The 21,976-nt window shown below is 46.3% G+C and overlaps 1 protein-coding gene across 1 annotated transcript in view; it reads left to right on the forward strand.

Moving 5' to 3' along the window:
- Positions 1–269: 269 nt before the first annotated feature.
- The window catches only part of LOC134997163 (antizyme inhibitor 2-like), a 154,155-nt gene continuing 132,448 nt past the window's right edge, over positions 270–21,976 (forward strand). Inside the window, exon 1 of the mRNA XM_063951254.1 lies at positions 270–354. The gene's annotated coding sequence lies outside the window, so the exon portion shown is untranslated. The remainder of the gene's footprint in view (positions 355–21,976) is intronic.

The following is a 21,976-nucleotide window of genomic DNA, read 5'->3' on the forward strand; positions in this document are numbered from 1 at the left end:
GCCGGCTCACTGCACAGCTGAAAGCCGGGATCTCGGGCAGGGGTAGGGGGAGTTGACAAGAAGAGAGGGAAGGGGTGGCCACCACACTGCCTGCATGTTCCATGTCACTGATTCATTGCAGTGCAGAGAGTCCAGTGCAGTGTGGTGTGGTGTGTTGTTAGGGAAGAGGGGAGGTTTGAAGGCTTGTCAGAAAAACTTTCCTGGCAGTCAGGGATCTGCATTCAGTGATCTGGAACATGCAGGCAGTGTGGTGGCCACCCCTTCCCTTTCCTCAGTCCTTTCCTTCTACCCATGGAGGTCCAGCCTGTCAATCACCAGGATAGAACGAGGAGCTGCTCTGCTGCTGCCCTCTTGGTGAGAATTACTGTGTGTATACTGTGTGTTTATGTTTATGTGTATATGTCTGTGTTTGTGTGTAAATGTGTTTGTGTGTAACTGTGTGTGTATATGTCTGTGTGCTAATGTGTATACATGTATGTGTCTGTTTGTGTATATATATATATCTTTGTATACAGTATGTGTGAGTATATGTGTGTGCTGTGTTTATGTATTTCTGTGTGTATATGTGTCTGTGTACAGTATATCTGTGTGTGTATATTTGTGTGTTTATGTGCGTGTGTGTATATATATATATATATCTGTGTATACTGTATTTGTGTGTTTATGTATGTCTGTGCCTAAATGTGTGTGAATCTATGTATGTATGTATGTATGTATTTATGTATGGGCGTATGGTGGTGGGTGGGGGCACCGTGACATGACCCTGCTCCGGGAGTCATATCTCCACGCTACGCCTCTGCTCCTGAGTGAGTCTATGGTCACTTAGAATGGCTGCTACAACTGAACTTAGATTCTGGAGACACATTTCCTGCGTACAGGTTAGCAGGAACACGCCCGAGTTTTTGCCGCCGCTCCCTGTTACCTCCCACAAAACGTCAGCTCCATGTCAATCACTTGCGAATGACGTCTCACTGCGACCATAATCGCAATTCAATCACCACGAGTGCGCATTGCGGCAGTGACGCATGCTCAGACCACCGATAATCACTTACCTGTGTGAATATCGGAATAGCGTACAACTATGAATAATTCCCAATATCTGAGTTTTTGGATGGCATTATAGTTAGCATGTCCTTATGTCCTTGTAGTCTACACTATGAATGGTACTACTGCAGCAGATATGGATGGAGTGAACTCATATCCAAGTATAGGTGGCGAGACCTGAACTAGGAGATCATGCAGCACTGTCACAGCCCCTGAGCTGCCAGACTAACGTGCTATGTACTGTATTTTCAATGTCCTGATGCCCAGTCAGTGCGGTGTCACCGTGTCCATCGTTGGCTCTGATCCTTTGCTGTGCAAATACTTTTGGTGCAAATGCATCTTGGGATATGCGACAGCGGCGTTATATCACCACCAGTATCTGTCTGACCAAGATAGGACTTGAGTGATTAGCCTTTGAATTGACGGAAGTAGGAGGTGATGGATTTCAGGGATAGATGATGTGATGGAATGGGGAGGAGCCTAATATGAGGAGGGGAGCGAAATGAGTTGGAAGGTTAATTGTGGATTTTTTTTATAACATCAGTGACATCCAATGACATAAAATACAGCAATTGCATGAAATGACATATATACAATGACATGCAATTACATAAAATAAGGGTACAGAAAAAAGGGGCACATTGTGGACACATTCTAACTTCATTTTTTATGAAAAATACAGTGAGAAGTAGATTCACTGGGACATAGAACCCAAATCAGGTTGAATCACAAATTGCGATCCAACCGGAATCTTTGTGTTCGCCCAGAGGGCGCATGCGCAGGGCCCATCCTGTGCATGCCTCTGCCTGATTGACACGGAGTGGGGCGGCAATGCTCCATTTCCAAGGCGGAGACAAAAGTGTTGCAGGGGGCGGCATGGAAAAGGGGACCTGGCAACGTGAACTGGGGGCGGCATGCTGGCTGGTCTTGTCCTGCTATGGGCGGCCAACAGCATGCAAGGCAAAGGACTGCAAATTCTGCTAAAAAGCAGAATTTGCAATCCTTACAGAATAGGGTCCATAGTGCATGCGATAATTCATACATCCCTGTTTATCTCCAAGGCTTAGTACGTAAACCCCAAAATCTGGCCTCCACTGCATCCCGCAAGCACAGTCACTTGGCGTTCGACTCAGAATCATAGTGTTACTAGTGATGAGCGGGTTCGGTTTCTCGGAAACCGAACCCCCCCGAACTTCAGCCTTTTTACACGGGTCCGAAGCAGACTCGGATCTTCCCGCCTTGCTCGGCTAACCCGAGCGCGCCCGAACATCATCATCCCGCTTTCGGATTCTCGCGAGGCTCGGATTCTATCGCGAGACTCGGATTCTATATAAGGAGCCGCGCGTCGCCGCCATTTTCACACGTGCATTGAGATTGATAGGGAGAGGACGTGGCTGGCGTCCTCTCCGTTTAGACTAGAGTACTAGAGACACTTGATTTACTAATTTTGGGGAGCATATTAGGAGTACTACTTGCTGATAGTGTGACCAGTGACCACCAGTTTAATTAATCCGTTCTCTGCCTGAAAAAAAACGATACACAGTGTGACACAGTCACATACCATATTTGTGCTCAGCCTCAGTGTGCTGCATCATATGTAATACTGTATATCTGACTGTGCTGAGTGCTCACTGCTCACACAGCTTAATTGTGGGGGGAGACTGGGGAGCAGTTATAGCAGGAGTACATATTTTAAGTACAGTGCACACTTTTGCTGCCAGAGTGCCACTGCCAGTGTGACTGACCAGTGACCACTGACCACCAGTATATTGTGATTGTCTGCTGACCACCAGTATATTGTGATTGTCTGCCTGAAAAAGTTAAACACTCGTCGTGTGGTGTTTTTATAAACGCATTCTGCTGACAGTGTCCAGCAGGTCCGTCATTATATAATATATACCTGTCCGGCTGCAGTAGTGATATATATATATTTTATATCTCATTATCATCCAGTCTATATTAGCAGCAGACGCAGTACGGTAGTCCACAGCTGTAGCTACCTCTGTGTCGGCAGTCGCTCGTCCATCCATAATTGTATACCACCTACCCGTGGTGTTTTTTTTCTTTCTATCTTCTTGATACTAGTAGCTTACTTTAGGAGTCTGCAGTGCTGAGCTGACAGTGTCCAGCAGGTCCGTCATTATATAATATATACCTGTCCGGCTGCAGTAGTGATATATATATATTTTATCTCATTATCATCCAGTCTATATTAGCAGCAGACGCAGTACGGTAGTCCACGGCTGTAGCTACCTCTGTGTCAGCAGTCGCTCGTCCATCCATAATTGTATACCACCTACCTGTGGTGTTTTTTTTTTATATCTTCTTGATACTAGTAGCTTACTTTAGGAGTCTGCAGTGCTGAGCTGACAGTGTCCAGCAGGTCCGTCATTATATAATATATACCTGTCCGGCTGCAGTAGTGATATATATATATTTTTTATCTCATTATCATCCAGTCTATATTAGCAGCAGACGCAGTACGGTAGTCCACGGCTGTAGCTACCTCTGTGTCAGCAGTCGCTCGTCCATCCATAATTGTATACCACCTACCCGTGGTGTTTTTTTTTTTTCTATCTTCTTGATACTAGTAGCTTACTTTAGGAGTCTGCAGTGCTGAGCTGACAGTGTCCAGCAGGTCCGTCATTATATAATATATACCTGTCCGGCTGCAGTAGTGATATATATATATTTTATATCTCATTATCATCCAGTCTATATTAGCAGCAGACGCAGTACGGTAGTCCACGGCTGTAGCTACCTCTGTGTCGGCAGTCGCTCGTCCATCCATAATTGTATACCACCTACCCGTGGTGTTTTTTATTTTCTATCTTCTTGATACTAGTAGCTTACTTTAGGAGTCTGCAGTGCTGAGCTGACAGTGTCGAGCAGGTCCGTCATTATATAATATATACCTGTCCGGCTGCAGTAGTGATATATATATATTTTATTTCTCATTATCATCCAGTCTATATTAGCAGCAGACGCAGTACGGTAGTCCACGGCTGTAGCTACCTCTGTGTCGGTGTTAGGGTCTCCTGCCCTGTGCTGCCACGTCGTCATGGCAACCGGGAGACAAGTGCTAGCGGAGTAACCTGAGCGCAGCTGATACTCCGGTTCGGGTCTTGTGCTGTGCAGTGGTTACAGGCTCTGTGCACGGCAGGGGATCCGGTGCTGGTTTTTGTGCTCACAGTCTGTGAGGTCTGAGTGGGGCGTGGACAGCACCTGTTTTATAAGGCCTCTTCTCAGGTTAAGCAGATGCTGCTGAATCTTTGTTGGTTAGTCAGTTCCTGAAAGTTAGCCAGTACTGTGTAGCTTTGTATTTGTTGTTGCTTACTGCAAATAGGCCTGGGAATTTGGTACTACACTCTGCCAATCCAGACCTAGCAGTAAGACTGGAGTCAGTCGTTTAGCTTGCTGGGGTTCTTTTACTACTCTGTGAACTTAGCAAGTTTGCGGCTGTATTCTAAGACTTGCCTGCCTAAATCCTGTCTCACTGTGCAAGGTGTCAGGTGTCAGTTTAGTGGCAGTAAGCTGAACCTGTGCACTGCAAGTGAGAATTAGGATTGTGGAGACTCTCCTTGTGTCTATCATTCCATCTCTGACCAAGGAGTTTACTGCCACACCCGTTGGTAACCCTTTAGGGTTTTGCTGTTGCCCTTAGCAACAGCATTTCGGGTTCTCTACGTATTAAAACACAACATCTTGCTTTTCCCATCTGAGCATTACTAATACTAGGGAGACACCCAGTTCCTTAGCCTCTGGGCTTCTCTGTTCACTTTGTGTGTATTTTGTTACCCTATCACCTTCTGTGTACGTAATGTCATATTCCCCAGTCTGTCTGTGAGTTCATTTGTTTTGCATACCTATCCGTTCAGACACCAGTACATTCCTGCAGGCACTGGTGTGCATAACAGTTCAAACACCAGTGCATTCCTGCAGGCACTGGAGTGCATAACAGTTCTGACACCAGTACATTCCTGCAGGCACTGGTGTGCATAACATATTCAGCAGCCTAATACTCCTGTTGAAATTTTGTGGGAATATGGAGCATACCCCTCAAAATACGTTTCAACAGGTGGTCGATCAGGTGCAGGACCTGACTCGACAATTTAATGATTTGTCCATTAAAATGCACACCTCCCAGGCCGCTGGCGGAGCTCCCGCAGCAGCAGCACATTCAGGGGTTAAGGAGCCGAAAGTAAATCTCCCGGATCGTTTTTCTGGAGATCGCTCGCAGTTCTTTTGTTTCAAGGAGAGCTGCAAGCTATACTTCCGGCTTAGGCCTCAGTCTTCTGGGTCGGAGATTCAGCGGGTGGGCATAGTGATTTCCTTGCTACAAGGAGACCCACAGGTCTGGGCATATGGGTTGCAGCCTGACTGTCCGTCGCTTAAAAGTGTTGATGCTTTTTTTACGGCACTGGGCATGTTGTATGATGACCCTGACAAGACGGCCTCAGCCGAGGCTCAGATTTCGATCCTTAAGCAAGGGCGAAGGCCAGTTGAGGTTTACAGTACGGAGTTTCGGAGGTTGGCCCATGATACCCAGTGGAATGACCCAGCCCTGAGACACCAGTACCGAAGAGGTCTTTCTAACCAGATAAAGGACCAACTGGTACAATATCCCTTGCCTGATAGCTTGGATCAGCTCATGCAGTTATCCATCCGGGTGGATAGACGGCTGAGAGAGCGTAGGCTTGAAAGGGAGACTGAGGTTTCCTTCTTTCCCAAGGGAACCTCAGACTCTGAGGAATTTTCCGAGGAGCCTATGCAGATTGGGGCTACCCGCCTCTCCTCGCATGAGAAGACGCGGAGGAGACAGCAGGGGTTGTGTTTGTACTGTGGGAATAAAGGTCATGTGGTAGTATCATGCCCAGAAAAGCCGGAAAACTTCAGGGCCTGAGGGTGATGGGAAATATACTGTCAGGCCAGAAGTCAGAATTTCCCAGGAAGACTTTTATCATCCCGGTGACCTTGAAGATCCTCGGTCAAACTGTCAAGACTGAGGCCTTTGTGGACAGTGGGGCCGACGGGGTTTTTATGGACCGCCAATTCGCCCTGAAACACTCTGTTCCCTTAGTACCCTTGGCATCGGAAATTGAGATTTGTGGGTTAAACGGGGAACCATTATCCCAAGGTAAAATTACCTCTTGCACTAGCCAGATTTCTTTGTTTATTGGAGCCACACACTCTGAAAAATTGTCCTTTTATGTGACTGTCTGTACTTTTGCCCCATTGGTGTTGGGGTTACCCTGGTTAAGGGCCCACAATCCTCAATTTGACTGGGTCTCTGGGGAGATTCTTAGTTGGGGTACTGATTGTTTCAGGAGTTGCTTGAGCCTTCCAGTCAGGCTCTCGCAGCTAAGTTTGCCAGGATTGCCAGGGTGTTATGCAGATTTTGCGGACGTGTTCTCCAAAAAAGTTGCAGAGGTACTACCTCCCCATCGCCCCTATGACTGTGCCATTGATTTGTTGCCAAATGCTAAGCTTCCCAAGAGCAGGTTGTACTCCCTGTCACGTCCTGAGACTCAGGCTATGGCAGAGTACATTCAGGAGAACTTGGCTAAGGGATTTATCAGACCTTCACAGTCTCCAGTTGGGTCGGGGTTCTTCTTCGTGGGTAAAAAGGACGGTTCGTTGCGACCCTGCATCGACTTCAGGGAATTGAACCGTATCACGATTAAAAACTCATACCCACTGCCTCTCATTTCGGTCTTGTTTGACCAGCTTCGTACTGCCACAATTTTTTCTAAGATTGACCTAAGCGGTGCGTACAATCTAATCCGAATAAGAGAGGGGGATGAATGGAAGACTGCCTTTAATACCCACTCAGGGCATTATGAATATTTGGTGATGCCTTTTGGGCTCTGTAATGCCACGGCAGTCTTCCAGGATTTCATGAATGATGTGCTCAGGGAATATTTGGATAGATTCTTAGTTGTATACTTAGATGACATCCTAATCTTCTCCCATTCCCTGGAGGAACATCGGAAGCATGTACGCTTAGTCCTCCAGAAACTCAGAGACCACCAGCTTGGGGCGAAGCTGGAGAAGTGCGAATTTGAAGTTCAGCAAATCGCATTTCTAGGATATATTATCTCCCCAGAAGGTTTCCAAATGGAGGGTTCCAAGGTACAGGCAGTCCTGGATTGGGTGCAGCCCACTAGTTTGAAGGCGCTTCAGCGTTTCCTGGGCTTTGCAAATTTTTATAGACGATTTATCGCTGGATTTTCGTCTATAGTGGCGCCCTTGGTGGCACTCACTAAGAAAGGGGCGGATGTTGCTCACTGGTCTTGTGAGGCTAAAGCGGCTTTTGCCCGTCTCAAAAGGGCATTTGTATCGGCCAAGGTGCTGCGACACCCAGATCCAGAGCGTCCTTTTGTGGTGGAGGTGGATGCCTCTGAGATGGGTATTGGGGCAGTGCTCTCTCAGATGGGAGTGTCTGATAATCGCCTTCATCCCTGTGCTTACTTTTCCCGTAAATTTTCGCCTGCCGAGATGAATTATGACGTGGGTAACCGGGAATTGTTGGCTATTAAGGATGCACTCGAGGAGTGGAGACACTGGCTTGAGGGGGCTAAGTTTGTGGTCTCAATTCTCACCGACCATAAGAATCTGGCATATTTAGAGTCAGCGAAGCGTCTCAATGCCAGGCAGGCACGATGGGCTTTGTTTTTTGCTCACTTTAATTTTTTGATAACATATCGCCCTGGGTCAAAAAACATCAAGGCTGATGCGCTCTCGCAGAGTTTTGCTCCAATCCAGGAGACCACCGAGGAGCCGTTGCCCATTGTGTCCCCATCATGTATTAAAGTGGGCATTACCCAGGACCTCTTATCATTAGTCCTTAGAGCACAGGAGCAGGCTCCTCCAGACCTTCCGGTAGGTCTTTTGTTTGTGCCTCCTAGGTTAAGACAGCGAGTGATCCTGGAATTCCATGCCAAGAAGTCGGCAGGTCACCTGGGTATTGCCAGAACTCGGGAGTTGCTATCTAGGGCGGTGTGGTGGCCCTCGGTGGCTAAGGATGTGGATCAGTGGGTTCGGGCATGTGACATCTGTGCCCGAAATAAGACTCCTAGAGGGGTTCCTGTTGGCCCATTACATCCACTCTCTATCCCATCTAAGCCATGGACCCACATTTCAATGGATTTTGTGGTGGACTTGCCCAAATCCTCGGGGATGACAGCCATCTGGGTTGTCGTTGACAGGTTTTCGAAGATGGCGCACTTCGTTCCACTGGTTGGGCTGCCATCGGCCAGACGCCTGTCTGAATTATTTATGCTGCATGTTGTGCGTCTCCACGGGTTGCCACTTGATGTGGTCTCTGACCGCGGATCCCAGTTTGTGGCCAAATTCTGGAGGGCATTTTGTTCCGATCTCCAGATTTCTGTCAGCTTGTCGTCAGGCTACCATCCGCAGTCTAATGGGCAGACTGAAAGGGTGAACCAGTCCTTGGAGCAGTTCCTCAGGTGTTATGTCTCCAAGTGTCAGACTGACTGGGTTGCTCATCTGTCCATGGCGGAGTTTGCCTATAGCAACGCGGCTCACTCTGCTACAGGGATCTCTCCCTTCCTTTGTGTGTATGGGCATCATCCTAAGGCCAATTCTTTTGACCCCCTGGACTCCACGCCTGGTGGTTCCTCTGTGGTTTCGGTCCTTAGAGGTATTTGGCGGAAAGTGAAGAAAGCCCTTGTGTCTGTGTCATTAGTGACCAAAAGGGTTTTTGATAAGCGGAAAAGACCCTGCAGCTTCAAATTAGGAGACTTCGTCTGGTTGTCTACCAAGAATTTGAAGTTGAGACAGCCATCTCATAAGTTAGGCTCCCGGTTCATCGGCCCTTATAAGATCACCAGGGTTATCAATCCGGTGGCATTTCAGTTAGATCTGCCCCGTTCTTTGGGTATCAATAAAACATTTCATTGTTCCCTTTTAAAACGGGCGATTAGTAATCCTTCTTCCAGTGGAAGACCTTCCCCTCTTCTGATACGTGGCCAGAGGGAGTTTGTTGTTGAAAGGATTCTTGACTCCAAGATGGTTCGGGGTCGGCTGTCATTTTTGGTACACTGGAAGGGGTATGGCCCGGAGGAGCGGTCGTGGGTGCGCAGTTGTGATCTTCATGCCCCCAGACTGATACGCTCTTTCTTCTCGCAGTTCCCCGATAAACCCGGTGGTAGGGGTTCTTTGACCCCTCGTCAGAGGGGGGGTACTGTTAGGGTCTCCTGCCCTGTGCTGCCACGTCGTCATGGCAACCGGGAGACAAGTGCTAGCGGAGTAACCTGAGCGCAGCTGATACTCCGGTTCGGGTCTTGTGCTGTGCAGTGGTTACAGGCTCTGTGCACGGCAGGGGATCCGGTGCTGGTTTTTGTGCTCACAGTCTGTGAGGTCTGAGTGGGGCGTGGACAGCACCTGCTTTATAAGGCCTCTTCTCAGGTTAAGCAGATGCTGCTGAATCTTTGTTGGTTAGTCAGTTCCTGAAAGTTAGCCAGTACTGTGTAGCTTTGTATTTGTTGTTGCTTACTGCAAATAGGCCTGGGGATTTGGTACTACACTCTGCCAATCCAGACCTAGCAGTAAGACTGGAGTCAGTCGTTTAGCTTGCTGGGGTTCTTTTACTACTCTGTGAACTTAGCAAGTTTGCGGCTGTATTCTAAGACTTGCCTGCCTAAATCCTGTCTCACTGTGCAAGGTGTCAGGTGTCAGTTTAGTGGCAGTAAGCTGAACCTGTGCACTGCAAGTGAGAATTAGGATTGTGGAGACTCTCCTTGTGTCTATCATTCCATCTCTGACCAAGGAGTTTACTGCCACACCCATTGGTAACCCTTTAGGGTTTTGCTGTTGCCCTTAGCAACAGCATTTCGGGTTCTCTACGTATTAAAACACAACATCTTGCTTTTCCCATCTGAGCATTCCTAATACTAGGGAGACACCCAGTCCCTTAGCCTCTGGGCTTCTCTGTTCACTTTGTGTGTATTTTGTTACCCTATCACCTTCTGTGTACGTAATGTCATATTCCCCAGTCTGTCTGTCAGTTCATTTGTTTTGCATACCTATCCGTTCAGACACCAGTACATTCCTGCAGGCACTGGTGTGCATAACAGTTCAAACACCAGTGCATTCCTGCAGGCACTGGAGTGCATAACAGTTCTGACACCAGTACATTCCTGCAGGCACTGGTGTGCATAACAGTCGGCAGTCGCTCGTCCATCCATAATTGTATACCACCTACCCGTGGTGTTTTGTTTTTTTCTATCTTCTTGATACTAGTAGCTTACTTTAGGAGTCTGCAGTGCTGAGCTGACAGTGTCCAGCAGGTCCGTCATTATATAATATATACCTGTCCGGCTGCAGTAGTGATATATATATATTTTATATCTCATTATCATCCAGTCTATATTAGCAGCAGACGCAGTACGGTAGTCCACGGCGTTAGCTACCTCTGTGTCGGCAGTCGCTCGTCCATCCATAATTGTATACCACCTACCCGTGGTGTTTTTTTTTTTCTATCTTCTTGATACTAGTAGCTTACTTTAGGAGTCTGCAGTGCTGAGCTGACAGTGTCCAGCAGGTCCGTCATTATATAATATATACCTGTCCGGCTGCAGTAGTGATATATATATATTTTATATCTCATTATCATCCAGTCTATATTAGCAGCAGACGCAGTACGATAGTCCACGGCTGTAGCTACCTCTGTGTCGGCAGTCGCTCGTCCATCCATAATTGTATACCACCTACCCGTGGTGTTTTTTTTTTTCTATCTTCTTGATACTAGTAGCTTACTTTAGGAGTCTGCAGTGCTGAGCTGACAGTGTCCAGCAGGTCCGTCATTATATAATATATACCTGTCCGGCTGCAGTAGTGATATATATATATTTTATATCTCATTATCATCCAGTCTATATTAGCAGCAGACGCAGTACGGTAGTCCACGGCTGTAGCTACCTCTGTGTCGGCAGTCGCTCGTCATCCATAAGTATACTAGTATCCATCCATCTCCATTGTTTACCTGAGGTGCCTTTTAGTTGTGCCTATTAAAATATGGAGAACAAAAATGTTGAGGTTCCAAAAATAGGGAAAGATCAAGATCCACTTCCACCTCGTGCTGAAGCTGCTGCCACTAGTCATGGCCGAGACGATGAAATGCCATCAACGTCGTCTGCCAAGGCCGATGCCCAATGTCATAGTACAGAGCATGTAAAATCCAAAACACCAAATATCAGTAAAAAAAGGACTCAAAAATCTAAAATAAAATTGTCGGAGGAGAAGCGTAAACTTGCCAATATGCCATTTACCACACGGAGTGGCAAGGAACGGCTGAGGCCCTGGCCTATGTTCATGGCTAGTGGTTCAGCTTCACATGAGGATGGAAGCACTCAGCCTCTCGCTAGAAAAATGAAAAGACTCAAGCTGGCAAAAGCACAGCAAAGAACTGTGCGTTCTTCGAAATCCCAAATCCACAAGGAGAGTCCAATTGTGTCGGTTGCGATGCCTGACCTTCCCAACACTGGACGTGAAGAGCATGCGCCTTCCACCATTTGCACGCCCCCTGCAAGTGCTGGAAGGAGCACCCGCAGTCCAGTTCCTGATAGATTGAAGATGTCAGTGTTGAAGTACACCAGGATGAGGAGGATATGGGTGTTGCTGGCGCTGGGGAGGAAATTGACAAGGAGGATTCTGATGGTGAGGTGGTTTGTTTAAGTCAGGCACCCGGGGAGTCACCTGTTGTCCGTGGGAGGAATATGGCCATTGACATGCCTGGTGAAAATACCAAAAAAATCAGCTCTTCGGTGTGGAAGTATTTCAACAGAAATGCGGACAACATTTGTCAAGCCGTGTGTTGCCTTTGTCAAGCTGTAATAAGTAGGGGTAAGGACGTTAACCACCTCGGAACATCCTTCCTTATACGTCACCTGCAGCGCATTCATCATAAGTCAGTGACAAGTTCAAAAACTTTGGGCGACAGCGGAAGCAGTCCACTGACCAGTAAATCCCTTCCTCTTGTAACCAAGCTCACGCAAACCACCCCACCAACTCCCTCAGTGTCAATTTCCTCCTTCCCCAGGAATGACAATAGTCCTGCAGGCCATGTCACTGGCAATTCTGACGAGTCCTCTCCTGCCTGGGATTCCTCCGATGCATCCTTGCGTGTAACACCTACTGCTGCTGGCGCTGCTGTTGTTGCTGCTGGGAGTCGATGGTCATCCCAGAGGGGAAGCCGTAAGACCACTTTTACTACTTCCACCAAGCAATTGACTGTCCAACAGTCCTTTGCGAGGAAGATGAAATATCTCAGCAGTCATCCTGCTGCAAAGCGGATAACTGAGGCCTTGGCATCCTGGGCGGTGAGAAACGTGGTTCCGGTATCCATCATTACTGCAGAGCCAACTAGAGACTTGTTGGAGGTACTGTGTCCCCGGTACCAAATACCATCTAGGTTCCATTTCTCTAGGCAGGTGATACCGAAAATGTACACAGACCTCAGAAAAAGACTCACCAGTGTCCTAAAAAATGCAGTTGTACCCAATGTCCACTTAACCACGGACATGTGGACAAGTGGAGCAGGGCAGGCTCAGGACTATATGACTGTGACAGCCCACTGGGTAGATGTATGGACTCCCGCCGCAAGAACAGCAGCGGCGGCACCAGTAGCAGCATCTCGCAAACGCCAACTCTTTCCTAGGCAGGCTACGCTTTGTATCACCGGTTTCCAGAATACGCACACAGCTGAAAACCTCTTACGGCAACTGAGGAAGATCATCGCGGAATGGCTTACCCCAATTGGACTCTCCTGTGGATTTGTGGCATCGGACAACGCCAGCAATATTGTGTGTGCATTAAATCTGGGCAAATTCCAGCACGTCCCATGTTTTGCACATACCTTGAATTTGGTGGTGCAGAATTATTTCCAACCCACATGGTCTTGCTTCCACGAGTATACCTATACCGAAAGTACCTCCCACTGTTGGCTATTTGGCCTACAAGTTCAGAGTCTATGGGTATCCTATCAGCTCTGTGTGAGAAGGTCATTGTCTGGTTATTCCACGTCACTTCCCAATTTCCCAGTTTTTGGTAATTGGAAATATTAAAACACAATAAGGACCTGTCTACATGATACTGGTGGAGCTTCAAACTAGGGGGCCTAGAGATATTGAATTTCTTGTCCACCGGTCTCCCACCCCACAATTCGAGTACCTCATATATTGCTAAAAGGTATGGTACTAATCCTGACTTACTCTGACCTTGAGGTATTTGTGAGCACACCCAGCATTCTGTCTGGTTTAAGACCTTACCCACTAGTGAGTGGTAATCACTCAACGGATGGCGGTCCATGTTGATATTAAGATTGGACTGACATCTCTGGATGCACCCATCCTCTACTATATTCTCACAATTCCTACAAATACAATATTCATCAGACAATAACCCTTCACAGTGCCTCCGAGCTACCTGACTACCAGAGCGCTTACTGATGCCAGCCTTTACTAGAGTTATGTGCTGCTCCTGTGATCCTACAAATTCATACTCGCCATCAGAACCCATTCCAGATCCCTGCTCGACCTCTCTGGGACCCTCACCAAGACAAACTGTCCTGATCAAAACCAGAATTACTTACAGAACCCGAAACGCAGTCTCTTGTGTTCGATCCATTTCGTTAGGGAAAAGGAGGAAAATAAGAAGGAGAAAAGAAAGGAAAATACAGTGGGAGGTGAAAAAAAGAAAATGGTGCGACAACCGTTCTAGATCTTCTTACTCTCTGTGCTCAGATGCCCTTCAACAGTCCTGCCTCTCAACTTTCCCGGAACAAACACTCCAGTGATACGAGATTCTCTACACTCTGCTCTTTGTCACGAGTTCTCTCCGGGTCAGCGACCTTCTTGCAGTGGGACGAGTGGACCCAAGTCTCTCTTTCGGCGACCTTCAATGCTGTCGTGCTGGTTAACAAGACTTGGTATGGTCCTTCCCACCTGTCTATGAGGCAACCTGAGCGTAAGAAATTTAGAATCATCACATAATCCCCAGGCTCAATGTCATGACAATTACTGTTCGGTAGGTCAGGGATCACCAGCTTTAAATTTCTTTGTTGATTTCTCAGCTGCTGGCTCATCCCAACCAAATAATTCACAGTCACTTCATTATTACATTTCAAATCATCCTGGGGGTCTATCATTACATGAGGTTGTCGACCAAAAAGAATTTCAAAGGGAGATAAGTTAAGGGGAGACCTGGGAGTGGTTCTGATGCTGTTCAACACTAGTGGCAAAGCTTCTGGCCACAACAATCCAGTTTCAGCCATTAATTTGCTCAGCTTGTTCTTAATAGTGCTGTTCACTCTCTCTACCTTTGCACTTGCCTGTGGACGGTATGGAGTATGCAGCTTGCTATTAATTCTTATCAGTTTGCACATGACCTGAAAGATTTCACCTGTAAAATGGGTACCCCTGTCACTTTCAATTATTCTAGGGATACCATATCTACACACAAATTCCTGCACAATTTTCTTTGCAGTGAACGTAGCAGTATTTGTGGCAGCAGGGAACGCTTCTACCCAGTTGGAAAATACATCAATACAAACTAACACATATTTTAAATTCCTACAGGGTGGTAACTGTATGAAATCGATTTGTATTACCTGAAAAGGTCCGTCTGTAGGAGGGATATGGGATGGCTCTGTTGGTATTGTCTTTCCAATATTCTTCCTCAAGCAAATAAAACATGTCATTGCTCTCTTACCTGCATGAGAAGAGAATCAAGGCACACACCAGTAGGCTCTTACCAGCTTGCATATTCCCTCTTTGCCCAGATGAGTCAGACCGTGTGCTGCCTCAGCTAGGCTTGGAAGATATGCTCTGGGGGCCACTGGCTTACCGTGTCCACCTGTCCACAGTCCTGAGGACTCCTGGCCATACCCCTGTGCCCTCCTGACTGCCTTTTCCTGTGGGGAACACAAATTTTGCATTTCAATTAATTGTTGTGTGTTGATCGTGTTAAATGTCATCAGTGATGTGATGTTCGTTTGTATGGGGGTGCTTGCTGCTGATCTGCCCGGCTGTTACCAAGTGAAATTGGGTCTTGGTTGTAAGTGTGGGCTTTGCACTTGATAACAGCCACTATGTCTGGTTCCTGTATTGCTGTCAAAAGCCTTTTGATGTGGGACGCATGCGCTACAGGTGTGCCAGCTGCCGTCATGAAATTTCTGAGGCGCCATAGGGCCCCAAAATCGTGCACTACTCCAAAGGCGTACCTAGAATCTGTGTATATATTAGCTGACTTACCCTTGGCCAATTCACACGCTCTGGTTAGGGCGACCAACTCAGCAACTTGTGCTGAGTGCGGTGGGCCCAGGGGTTCAGCTTCTATGATACCTTCATCATCTACAACTGCATATCCAGTGCACAAGTCTCCCGATTCTGTCTGTCTGTAGCAACTACCGTCAGTGTAGAAGGTAAAGTCTACTCCTTCCAGTGGGTTGTCACTGATGTCAGGTCTCGCTGTGAAAGTCTGATTCAGGAATTCCATACAATCATGCGTATCAGTATCTGCACTAAATCCTCCTTCACCATCATTCTCATCCTCCACCCTTTGTGCCTGTCCAGGCACACTTGGCAAGTAAGTTGCAGGATTTAGTGAGCTGCATCTCTTAATGGTGATGTTTACCGGGGCCATCAGTGATAATTCCCACTTTGTAAACCGAGCAGATGAGACATGTCTGGTTTGGGCTGAGTTCAGTAAGGCTGATACTGCATGAGGTGTATGAATGGTCAGGTCATGTCCTAACACTACGTGCTCGCTTTTACTTACCAGCAAAGCTATCGCTGCAACACTTCGCAAGCAAGTGGGAAGAGACCGCGCTACAGTGTCCAACTGTGCACTGTAGTAAGCTACCGGGCTGCTGGCATCACCATGTCTCTGAGTTAAAACCCCTGCCGCGCACCCTGCACTTTCTGTACCGTACAATTCAAAGGGCTTCTCATAATCTGGCATACCTAATGCAAGTGCCTGTGATAGGCACTGTTTGTCTCTCAAATGCCAGTTCGGACTCATCTGTGTGCGAGATCCGTTCTGGTGTGTTCGAAGAGACCATTTCTTGCAAAGGTAAAGCAAGTATAGAGAACCCTGGAATCCAGTTTCGACAGTACCCACACATTCCAAGGAAAGTGCGGATCTGTTGCTGCGTTTGTGGCAGAGTCATGTCGCGAATCGCCTGTATTCTATCAGCGTGAGGTGTCTTAAGTCCTTGAGTCAAGCAATGTCCCAAATATTTGACCATGGTCCGGCACAACTGCAACTTATCCTTTGAAACCTTGTGTCCCGTTTGGGAAATATGAAACAGAAGCTGCTTTGTGTCTTTCAAGGACGATTCGAGTGAGTCAGAACACAACAATAAGTCATCGACATACTGTATTAGTACTGATCCGCTCTCAGGTTGAAAGGATTGTAAACAGTCATGTAAAGCCTGGGAGAAAATACTTGGTCTGTCAATGAAACCTTGGGGGAGACGAGTCCAGGTGTACTGTACTCCCCTGTATATAAAGGCAAAAAGGTATTGGCTGTCAGGGTGAAGAGGGACAGAAAAGAAAGCAGAACAGAAGTCAATGACACTGAAGAATTTTGCAGTAGAGGGAATTTGCATGAGGATGACAGCTGGATTGGGCACTACGGGGAATTGGCTCTCAACTATTTTGTTTATCCCCCTTAGATCCTGCACTAGCCTGTAACCCCTCCCCCCACTCTTTTTCACAGGTTAGATGGGACTATTGGCGGTGCTGGACATCCTGACTAGGATGCCCTGCTGTAGCAGCCGCTCTATGACAGGGTACACTCCTAATTCTACCTCTGGCTTCAGAGGATACTGAGGGATTTTTGGAGCTATCCTACCATCTTTTACTTGTACTACTACTGGAGCTACATTCGCCATCAATCCAGTGTCTTGTCCATCTTTGGTCCAAAGGGAACCAGGTATTTGTGAGATCATTTCATCTACCTTTGATGGACACTTGTCTATAACAGTAGAATGCGACATTAGCCTTTGAGGGGTGTCTAATATATCTTGCACTTCTTGAGCGTGGTTCTCAGGTATATCCAAGAAGACACCCTCAGGAGTACAGTATATGACACACCGCATTTTACACAATAAATCTCTGCCGAGTAGATTAGTCGGAGCCGATGCAGCCAACAGAAAAGAATGTTTGGTTTGCAAGGGCCCTATCGTAATCTCTGCAGGTCTACTCAAAGGGTATTATTGCACCGTTCCTGTTACTCCCATTGCCCGAATCATTTTTCCCGTGGTCTTTATACCTGATGAGGAATTCAACACAGACCTGGCCGCCCCTGTATCTACAAGAAATGGTAATGGTACACCAGCTACATCAACCGTGACCTCAGGTTCACTACCAGGGCTAGCAATCAATTTCACTGGCTGCAGACTACAGGTGTGGCCCAACCTTTATTGTGTATTGGTAACCTCCCGCAGCGCATTGGCAGCTACAATATGTGAGGGGGGTAGCTGTGGTTTTTCGGAGGCCTGCCAGTCCCTCCTTGGTGGGTACCTTTTTGTTTCCCCTCTATGTGGTTCATAATCTCTTCTATATGGTCCCTGATCCCAATTATGTGAATTGTAGTGTGGTTCATATTTTGGTCTAGGGGGTCGGTATATGATGTGTGTACCTTTATTCCTACATTCCCTTGCATAATGTCCTTCCTTCTGACACTTAGAACATATTACTACACGTGGCTTACCATCAGGGGTCTGGGATTTTGGCTGATGTGGTTTTGTTGTAAGAGCATTTATACTCACTGTCATCAGCTTATCCCCCTGAGACTCCCTGTGCTTACTGATGTTCCAGTCGTGCTCGATAGCGGACTCTCTCAATGCAGCCACCGAGATACCTCACCAGTTAGGTAGAGAGGTTTGTACTCTTGTTCTTAATGCCTCCTTTAACCCGTCCATTAATACAGTAACAGCTACCTCCCTGTGATGTGCATTATCTTTAATGTCCTCGATCCCAGTGTATCTAGACATTTCCTGCAGTGCCCGATGGAAATATTTGGATGCCGTTTCACCTTCCTTTTGTCTTATGGAGAAAATGTTATTCCATTTGACAACAGTAGGGAAATATACTCCTAATATCAGATTTATTTGCCGTACATTCTCCTGATTGTATTCATCAGTGAGAGGTACTTCTGCATCTAACTTACTGTCTGCTATAAATTTTGTGATGTCAATATTTGAGGGTAAACACACTCGTAGCACTGTTCGCCAATCTTTATTTGTAGGCTCATGGGCGTTACCTAACTCCTTAATGAATCTCTGGCATCCGACAAGATCTTTCCTGGAATCGGGAAATTCAGACATAATTGACCTTAACTCTGCTTGGGACCAGGAACAATGCATGGCAATGTTCCTGATGGGAGTTACTCCCTTAGCGTCAGTTCTCCCGTTTGGAACTGCAATCACCCTGACAGGATTTAATTCAATTACGTCCTTCTGGTTTGATTCTACAATGTGGGGAGCTATAGTTTCTGCATAATGTATGGTTCCATACTTACCTGTGGACACGACCTCACTTATCCCTCCGCTAGGGGGCCTTGCTACATCTCTTGATGGTTGGGCTGTGCCCACTTGAGTATCTTGTATGGTGGCTGCTAGAGAGAGTGCCGATATCGTGCTGGGCTCATCTCCTGGTGAAAATTTAAAATGGGATACAGCTGGCAAGGGTTAGCATTAGTACATTTATCAATCACATTCCTATCCATTACCAATGCACCATTGCTTGTAGCCACTTTCACCCCAACAATATATGGTGGTGGTGGTGCGGTCGCCATTGGTTTCCCTCTAGGTCTGGAACCTGCTGCGCGAGCTAATTCCCTTTGCATCTCCCCCTCTTGCTGCCATAAATTTAAACAATCTGTATGTCTAATCCTTTGTTTTCTGGATTTTATCAGACATATCCTTATCCTTAAGTTCTGCAATACCTCTGGCTCAAAGCTGCCCACCTTAGGGAATGGTATCCTATCTTTGTCAGTCATACGTACCCATTCGTCACAATAAACTTCAGTATGTAGACCATATTTTCCACACATTATAAACCTTGCTGACCTTCTCGGTCCCGAGTCTGACCTTCTCGGTCCCAACTCTTCTGCCTGAACCCTGGCTACCATACGTCCCTTAGTTGAGCAACTGGCTCCCATAATTTGCGGGTCTTGCCTTCTCGGCTAATCCCACAAATACCAAAATACTCAATATAAGGCGACGGTGAAAGTTCTCCGAGCGCTCTCACCTACTCTCGCCCACGCTGGCCAGTACTACCATACACTGTTTATAGCGAAGGCAATGTACCCAACTTAGGGCCCCTATTTGACATATATTTACTGGAAGTTTTTAGGAGTGACTTACCTTTTCCAGTAAATATCTGCCGTTGGAGATTTTCCTGAGAGAGACCAGCGAAAACTCCCTATGCACTTTTTATACACAAATCACGCTTGCGTATGCTGTATACAGCGCTAATGATACCGCGATTTTACGCAAATGGCTCGTAAAAGGGATATCAAGTTGCGCTATATATCGCACCCACAAACGCGCGGTCCAATCGCACAGCGTATAGGTACTTGTTACTTATCTGCCGTACGACCACTGGAATCGAATCACAAGCTGCGAAACCTCAGCCGGAGCATATAAAAAAAACTATATGGGTCACAACACAATTCCCTACCAAGCTCCTGTGTAAGTCTCCTCACGACTTACGTATTTCAATCTATACTAATGTGAGTCAGCCGCCTCACGCCGCCAAGCCTTCACTCACTTGGTGTACCACACTACGGGATCCCGAATTCCCAGGGTTCAATACGTTCACTCTTTCTTTCACTCACTCAAATAAGTTTTTCTGTACAGAAAATTTAAATTCATTCAGATTGGCAGCTTTACCCCCAGAGGCAATACAGTTTAAACAAAAGTTTTATACTAATCTGCTTTAGAAACCGGGTAGTTTTGTGCTATTGTAGCATGGCTACTGTCCCACCTTTGAACTAAACGACACTATTGTATAATTTGTACTTAGCGCCCGCACTCTTACGCACTTTGCATAAACACGCGACCGTGCGTGTCTCTTACGTTGCGTGCGCAGTCCTGTACTTTGTCCGAGACACGTGTACAAAACCGTGCATCCGCAGTAAAACAAATCCCACAACTTCTATAAATGTGAGCAATACTAACTATAATCGCTCACTTAACACAACACCCTGTTTTTTCTGTATAAACCTTTACAACCAGGCCAGAACTGTGTTTGTGTCTTTACACTTACTTCCTTAAACACTTATTTTAGTTTTAACTATATAGCAACAAATGTATCCGGTTTCACACAGATCTAAATGAATCTAGCAATCTGAGTCTTTAAGGCAACAATGTGAGAGGGTATGCAAAGTATGGGTGTCTTTTGTGTACGCTTTTTGGCACCAACATTTTTTTTCACTGATTTTTAAATAGCTTTTTTCCTGTGTTTTACGGGTTCTACCAGCACCTCTGCAGACCATACAGAGCAGACGTCATCTAATCAGCACACAAGTAGGGTTTTCAGTGTATCCATCGACCAAGAAAAGGTTAAGTAGGATACCTTCTTTCCGCCCTTTGCTGATAGATTAAGTCTGCTATGACCTGTTAGGCTGTGAGTATGTGGAAAACCGGACGATGCCCCCAAATTGTAAATGCTGATTTACATACAGGACTAAAAGCAACACTTTAAAAAGACATTTCAAACACTTTAAAAGGAGCCGCTGCTGCCGCTATACTTAATCCTCAACCTACGTACTTATTACACCATTAGCGTTCAGAGTCCCGTACCGTGTACGGACTTTGCGTACAAACGCCACGCTGGCTGTACAAAGTACCCTCAGCACGTACACACCCAAAGATACACCGTGAACCCTTAACAGCTATGCATGCGATAGTAATACACTTTAAACCTTAGCAGGGAAAGGAAAACACAACACCAGATTGTATTTAAAATGCCGGGTTCCGACACCACAACATATTATTACTGAAAGGGGGTTACAATAACAAAGCAATACAATACAAAGAATAATGGCTACAGTCAATGGTACATACGTGTTTGGATTTCTCCGCACTACCCAGTCTGGTCCTTGGTCAATGGACAATGGATACTGTAATCTCTTTGTCCATTGGACACAGGGACGGTCATTTACAGTACAGGAGAGGTCATAGGTTGGTTTGAATAGGTGGGCGATGTCTGTTCAAGATGCACTTGTGGGTGGTCTCCTCTGGGTTCCCAAGGCATACCTAATGTACAGTAAATACAGTTTATATCTATATTCTGTTCCTGCACATAACTATTCGCAGGAACGTGCGATCTTCTGCAAACCAACACCGGAATATTACTCTTAAAATACACTACAGCTGGATACCAAACACCACCTTATAACCTTGTTCTGTCCCCTCCTATCCTATAAAGGTGAATCCCTTTGTTCTGATACCATTTTAACTGTTGTAACTTGCTGATGTGGTGCAGGGAGACTATGTGTACATTGTGCACTATTTGGATTAAATATGTAATGTGTTTTGATGGCTTTTCCATGCGTTCACAAACTCTACCGTAAATACTCATACCACGTTCTAATGCGCAGGACCGCGGGAGCGACCATACGCAAATTGCGAATATGCGCATGCACGGCAGAACAAGTACACGCACGGAGGCCATCTGTGTGTAGTTTGTACGTGATGTGTGTACTGCAATATTTTTCGACTTTAACAATATATATATATATATTTATATATATATATATATATTTATACACGCAGATATTCCTAAGCGCCATGGATATATATTTTAGTAATCACACTATATATAGTTGACACTCCCACTTAAAGTAAACTGTGGTGTCTGCTTTGACCCCAAATAAAAGCAAGTAGTGGTAGGTCATG

Source organism: Pseudophryne corroboree, chromosome 2 (genome assembly GCF_028390025.1).
Source record: "Pseudophryne corroboree isolate aPseCor3 chromosome 2, aPseCor3.hap2, whole genome shotgun sequence".
Lineage (NCBI taxonomy): Eukaryota > Metazoa > Chordata > Amphibia > Anura > Myobatrachidae > Pseudophryne > Pseudophryne corroboree.